This window comes from Belonocnema kinseyi, chromosome 1 (assembly GCF_010883055.1).
Source record: "Belonocnema kinseyi isolate 2016_QV_RU_SX_M_011 chromosome 1, B_treatae_v1, whole genome shotgun sequence".
Classification (NCBI taxonomy): domain Eukaryota; kingdom Metazoa; phylum Arthropoda; class Insecta; order Hymenoptera; family Cynipidae; genus Belonocnema; species Belonocnema kinseyi.
The window spans coordinates 17250422-17258260 of NC_046657.1; positions in this window are offsets into that span (position 1 = coordinate 17250422).

Below are 7839 nucleotides of genomic sequence, written 5' to 3' on the forward strand. Positions count from 1 at the left end.
GTTTTTACTTTTTTTGCCTTAAATTATTTTTGTTTGTAAAGAAGAATTGTTTTAAGTATTTTGAAACTAATTAACAATTGTTTAAACAATTTATTTTTGTTTAAATAATTTTTTTGCATTTACTTATTGAAAGGTAGATTTTTTATGTTTGATTGGACAGATGGTCATTTTTAGTAATAATGGTCATTATTTCAAGCATTTAGTATTCCTTTAAACAATTTATTATTATTTAATTGTAACTTTTTTTTAAAAAGAGGTATAAAACCCTAGTTTAAAAAAAATTAGTTAGCTTTGCTGCTTATTATTAAATATCTACGTCATTTAGATACTAGTAACTTATTTTGTAATAAATTTTTATTTGTTTAAATAAATTTTGTTTGTTCAAACAATTTTTGTCCGAAAATAAATGTTTCAAATTTCTGTTTTTCTGCAATTATTGTGGTAATTTGTCATTGTAAAGAACAAAATGTTGTGTTTAAACCATTATCGTATTGTTTCATAAATTTACTAAATATTAATTTAACATTTTATTGGAAATTGTGATTTAAAAATCTGATTTTTGTCTCAATTCAATTAAGTATATTGCTTATTGTTAAATATTTAAGCGTTAAGCAAATGCTTTAAATAACTAATGTTTGTTCATAAAATGTTTTACATTGTTCATGAAAAGTTTATTTTTTTTAATAAGACTTCATTCTATAAAAATTACATTCAATTTTGTCGTTCTGAAATTATTTTTATAATTCTTTCCTTTAAATCACACCCGTAGAAACACTCGTTTGTCCTTTGAAAGCTCAAAGTGAGTTTGTTTTTGGTTTATGTTGATCTTGCAGAATAGCTCTTAGTATTCTCAAATGAATTAGAAATCTTTGTATTTTTTTAACGTCACTGGAAATTAAAACTCAAAATTTTGCTCGCAAAAATGAAAAATTACCATATTAATTGCAAAAACAGAAATTTCTCAAATTTATTTTCGAAAAAAATGTATAAACAAACAAAATTTATTTAGACAAATAAGAATTTATTACAAAATAAGGTACTAGTATCTGAATGACGCAGATATCTATTAATAAGCAGAAAAGCTAACTAATTTTTTTTTAAAACTAGAAATGATTAATTAGAGATTCCTTAACAAATTCTTAATATCTCCCGCAAGCTAAGTTTAAATCCAGAAACCTGAATACCATTGTTGCGAAAACAAAAATTTCCCTATCTTAATCTTATCGGATTTTCAGGGCCTTTGCGGCACGTCTTAATATTAACCGATTTGGCTCAAACTTGGAGGGATTTTTTTCCGGCAACCACACCAAATGGCGGAGGGTGGGTGTGGCATGCCCTCTAATAAAAAAAATTCAAAAGGTATGTTTTTGGACCACCCTAATGCACACGCCTCTTTTCAATCGTTCAAATCCATAAAATCTTCGTAAAACGTTCATGAATCTTTGTAAAACGTTCAAAAATCCTTTTAAATAAATTAAAAATCTTTAGAATATATTGAAACCTTCTTGAATCTTTAGCAATGCTTTGTAACCTGATGCTCAAAACCTGAGTGATAAAATCCTTGAAATTTTCAACTAATAACTTTTATAATTTGTAAGTTGAATATAATAAAAAAATGTATACTTTAGCCCATTATGCCTACTCTTGTCCTAAAAAGAAAAAACTGGAAAACACGTGCCCATACATGAATCTTGACCAGTTTAGCGGGAAACACGAAGTTCTCCGATTCACATCGTGAGCGCTCGGCGATGAGGTACAATCGGCTGATTCGGCTAACCTCGGGAGATTATCGGAGCAATTCGGATTTTTTTAATATAGTGTTTTGCAATTTCCTCAACTGAAGATTACAATTTCTGTTATCGCCTATTATAGAAAATAAAAAGATCTCTTATTACCTTTCACTTTCTCTTTGACTATATTAATTTGTAGAATATTTATATTAACTTTTGTACCTCAATCTATTAATTCCTATCATTGCTTTTATATTATTTGAATATGTCATTATCAATTTTTCTTATTCTGCGTTTTAATGCATAAAATATCAATCTTTTATATTGAATATACCAATTCTTGTTCTAAAGATATTAAGTTTTCATATTCTAATTGTAAAGTTTCGTAATTACGCTAACAATAATTTTTATATTTACACGATTTCCCTAAATCGTAATAGACTACATTAATTGTGAATATTGAAACATCAGGTATTGCTATAAAATTTCTTTAAGTGTATCAATATTGTGTGATATTTTGTTCAATGAATTAAATGATCTACAAATAGTTGATAACATGGTATGCTTTCAAGGGTCAGTTTTATGGTCAGGCACACGAAATATTTTACCATCAGGTCGAAGAGACCTAGATCGTATTTCAATGGAATTGGTTGCAATAATTTCTGACAGTCTATTAGGTAATTTAGAATCTTATACAGAAATATTTGTCCAGCTGCAAATCTTCTACATTCTAGGGATTCTAGATTCTGTATGGATTAAATTTTATCCGTGTAGCCGGAGTATGGAACACAACATTTTTGATGCTTTAAGAACTATGCTATTAATGTGCTGTATAAATTTGAGAGCGCTGTTAAAAATTATACCTAATTTGCTGATGGTGGACACCACCTGAAGGAGGGAACCGTTTATGTTATATTAATAACTCAAAGTATTAACCTCCAGGAGAATGAGATAACAAAGCAATTGCTTTCATTAAAAGACATTATTTTCTCTACAACACTGACAAATTTTGTCTATGTCTCGTTGCCAGAGTTCAGTGTCGTTAATTGTTTTTATAACACAATACAGTTTTAAATCATCAGTATAGACTCTTTAGATAAAAACCCATTAATTCTTACCTACTGGGTTTAGTTCTTCAGGTAGCTCTCAAACTATCTCAATAGTGGGCCAGTATTATCATAAGTTTTTAGTTGACTTAAAAGTAAACCATGATCAACACGGTTAAACGCCTTTTGAAGATCAGTCTAAATAGAGTACACCTTAAAACCATATTCCATATAATACGTAATAAATTCTTTGTAAATCGTGAGATTAGTAAGTGTAAATCTCTCCAGGCGAAAACCGTGCTGCTCATCAATCAGAATATGTTCGAAAGAATTCTGTAGAATGTCAGCGATTATGTTACCAAGAATTTCTGCAGAAGCATTCAGAATAGAGATAGTTCTATAATTAGCAACATTTTCCCTGGGACCAAACTTGTGTATTGGAGTTAATAGAGCGACCTTCCAGCGCTTCGGGATCACACCTGAGCACAGAGACTGATTGTAAATAATACTTAAAGGTTCAGAGAGAACAGAGCAGCAATTAATATAGAACCTGGGAGGTATTTCATCAGCACCTGCACCCTTGTTTGGGTTAAGATTCGACATTTTTTTTATAAAATAATTGTTGGATTATTTCTATAGTTGAAAGATTAACATTATAGTTGTGATCGGTCCGATAATCTATCGGATCGTAATTTAAATGAACTGACCGAAAATAATCAGCAAATGGATTTGCTATTTCTTTACATTCTGTCGTTTCAACATTGTTGTGAATTATGATTGTTGGGGTGGCTGCTTTTTCTTGTCTTTAGCTCACGAAATTCCTGAATTTCGGCAGCATTTAATATTGCACCTCTAACAGAGGTCATCGATTCCTTTATCCCTTTATTCCTTTGTGCAGCCAGGTCTCCATCAAAACTATAATGTCTCAAGAAGTTGAAGACATAGCCGTAAAATTTGGAAAATCTTGCAGTTTCGTTCTCAAACCAAAAATATTTTGATAATAAACGGAGATTTTAGCCAAAGACCATTTTAATTTCCTTGAAAAAGGGGTTTTCCGTTTTTCGAAATTTTGGAACCCACAATCGTTGGTGCTCCGTTGATAAAGCGAATAATTTTATTTGTTTGTCCTTTATCTCGAAGTACCTAAAGCTCAACTTTTATTTTCTTGTAGAAGTCCCTTTGTATTTTCCACGTGAAAATTTAATAGCAGAACTAGCTTGCGTAAAGATTATTTTAATTGGACGGCACGATGCCTCCGATTTCTTACTTACTTGGTATATTTTCAAGCCTTCTATTGAAATTTCCAATTTATCAAAGACATCTAACAGTTTCGATTGATCATAGGTAATTCTGGATTCTGATATAGTTCCTCGAGTTTCTGGCACTCCATGAAAAACAATATTTTTTTATTTTGTTTGCTGATCCAGAACCTCTTTGACGACGTCATGAGCCTCTGTGGACGAGGTTATATTTTCTAAGTCCGTCAGAGAAGATTCTACATCATCTATCCTTGTTGTGAGATTTTTTCTTGCTAAATCTGTGGCTTTTTGAAGACTGGTAACAACATCCATCTTTCTGGATATATCTTAAAAAGAGTTATTGAACTTGTCCTTGTTTTTGGCAAGTTCCTCTTTTTATTGATTGAAGGTTTTTTCAAGTAATTTTGACATCACAATTTTCAGGTTGTCAATAGAAGCAGAAGGATTTGGTGAAGTGAGTCTAGACGAGCAATAGTTCGAGATTATCCTACTTGAGAATATTTTGTATTTTTTAGCACACCCATCATGAAAACGAGTATTGCAGCTGGTACAAGTGACTCCCGTCGGCGCTTTCCTACAGCAGTGAGGACATAAGGATTCTGGTGTAACGATTGTAAGGCTGGAGTTATCTTTTGGATAAGGCATCATGAAGCGAGTCCAGGTTGATGTTTTCACTGTGAAGAATACTAGAATTTCCTGCAAACACCCCCGCCACAACAACCAGACAAAACACTGTTCACAATTGTGGGATAATAAATGCAGCAAAAATTCCAAAATCTTTGAAGTCAATGAGAGCTCTAAGTCTGATCTCTAGCCAACAGTATAAACAACACCTAAAGTTTTTCATGAAGTAATAAGGTGTTTTGGGATAGGCAATACTTTACACAAAAGAGTTGAGTTTTCACTCGTTTACCACCAATTTTCACTCACATACAAGTTATTTTCAGTTGTTTTACTAATTAGACCACATGATTTAAACAATATGCATTAACAAATATTTTTTACTACCTCGAAAAACTTGAATTTCCATAAGTTTATCAGACCGCCACAGAACTGTCAATCCATCGAGCGGCCATCATTAGTTCATTTTTAACCTTGTTTCGATTTTATTTGAACTAATAAAAATTAAGAGACTTTAAAAATACCATTTAAAAATATAGGCTTCTAAACTGTTTAATTTTACACTTCATAAGTTCTTAATTTTAGCATTTCAAATCCAAAGTTTGAAATAAATCGAAAATTAAACTATTATTCATTGATATGCTAAAATATCGAAAAACGTGCATACTGTTAAGTAAGATTTTATGGATTTATGAGAATGACACCTGGAAATAAAGACCAAAAATATACTTCTTCAGGCTATTAAATCAAAAATTTGATCAAAATTATAGAAACATGTGAACATTAATCAGAATGTTTCTGCTCACTCTTGACATAGTCAATCGTATGCACCAACTTCCTCTCTTTATACACAAACTTACACTTCAATACATACAAAAACCCTTAACAACCCCCCCCCCCCAACACTAACATAAATTAAACTACATTTGTGAAGAAATATTGACATATAATCGGTCGTAGGACAGATTAGGCAATATGAAATGCCGAAAAAGGGAATTTTGAAACTTTGATGAGTTGGCCCTACCGATGGACAGTGGGAACAAATCCGAAAAAGCTGGCCAAAACCCCCAAACAATACATTTTTTTCTATAGGATTCTTCAAATGTATTTTCATAAAGAACAGTTGGGAACATCAAAATCCGGGAATTAAACAGAAAATGTACTTGTACCAAATGTCAAATGTACCAAAAGCTTGCTTGAAGTATCACTTCGAATCTAGGGTTCGAGTGCGAAGATGCATGCGCGCTCAAGGTGCTGAAAAAACGTGCCACTGCAAATGTGCGTTAGGCAGTGAAAAAAGTGATTGTCCATTCTGCGACATGGCTAAGGCACAAAAAGGTATGCAGAATTGTCATACATCATGGACTATTAAAATATTGCTATTGCATAGAAAGTATTTAAGAAAAATTAAGAGTCCAAAAGATCATTTTTTGAAGTTTAAGAATCCTATTTATGGATGGATGCAAAGAAAGGTCCACAGTGTTCACACTAAAACATGTTTGAGCTTGCTCACTAGACATCTGTTGTTCGAGGGAAACAAGATTTTTCTCATTTTAGCTGCTATTCTGTCTCCAGTATAATTTTTTATCAAATTTTTGAAAAAATTGAGAATTCTTCGCATTTATATTTCATAATGCATGGACAAATTTTCGATTTTATATGTATTTCAGACTCAGGTGACAAAGGTGGTATTGCGCGAAAGTATTTTTTCCACCTTTTAACACAACACTTTAATGACACTATGCGCACGAATATTAAAAAAAAATTGACGTAAGGTGACAGGAAGTTTGTCGCAGAGAAGGAAAATTTTTAGAACAATTTAAAGAATGTTTGAATGAATTTGTCATCTCATCTGATGGCAGATTGGTAGTCAAACAAATTTAGAAAATGGTTTTCGAAGGCTTTTGGTAGTATCGGATCCATTGATTTCCAGTTTGCAAAAATGACTCCAAAAAAATTAAAATAATCGTCAACTGAAGTGCTTGATTGATTAGTTCTACCTTCAGTTGTGGAACTTACTGGCCTAGTTCCATAAAAATACAACTGTCGAGGATGAAGACCACAGCGATTGTAATAAAGATGATTCCGATGTAGTGAATAATTTCAGATGCTTTGTGTTATGTGTGAATAAATTATGTATTACGTTTACATATCTGCACACTATACTTGTTATTTGTAATATTTTCAACATTTTAAAATTATATCCTGTTCTTTTATAACCATTAATTTGTCATTCAGAATTTACACTCACCAAGATAATACCCAAAGAACTTTTATTTTTTGTTTTCAGCTAGAATAAGTTAATCCTTATTTATAAACTTTTTATATTATTAAATCCTTTATTCTGTTTTTCAAAAAATAAATCTTAGAATCGTTTTCTTTTTGACATCGTATTCGTAATCCGCGAGCTAAAAAACAACCTTACACTAATTTTGAATATAATAAAAAATTTATTTATGGATCCGCCATTTTGTTTTCGAAATTTTTAACACCGGATTTGTCACAAGCGACCCCAAAAACCCGTGAGTAACAGAATTGGGCCTATTTTATGAACATATTATCCTTTGGGCCAGTTTTTCGCGATTTTGTCGCAACCTGCGATGCTCATACAGGGTGTAACAAAACACCTAAACAATTCTCCAGGTAAAATATTTTTTCAAAAAGGTCAAGATCAATCTTGAAGTACCTTTTGATGAGGATTCCAGCGGCGACCTTGAATTTGACCTTGAGCTGGACCTTAAAGATTATTTCAAGGTAAACTTTGTTTTTTTTTTTCTTTAAAATGAGTACCCCTATCATTGGCAATAGCAATCGAAAGAGCGGAAAATTTACTGCCAAACATGTTCTCAGGTCATGAGTCAAGGATGACCTTGAACACCAGCCGCAGGTTTTTAGGATTGACCCAGGTATGATTCGGGTCCAATTGCCGCAAACGCGGCACCCACCTAGCGCAATGCTTCTTTATGACCAAATGTTCATGTAAAATATCGCGTACACGCTCAGTTAACATGCTAGTAGCCTCAGCTATCTCACCTTTAATCTGCGGCCCTCTATCATCATTTTATGAATTTTTTCGGTCATTTCGGGAGGTGCGACCTCAACGGGGCGTCGTGCACGTGTTCCGTCAGAAGTGCTCGTCCGACAGTGGCGGATCCAGGGGAGGTGTTTAGTAGGTTTCAACCC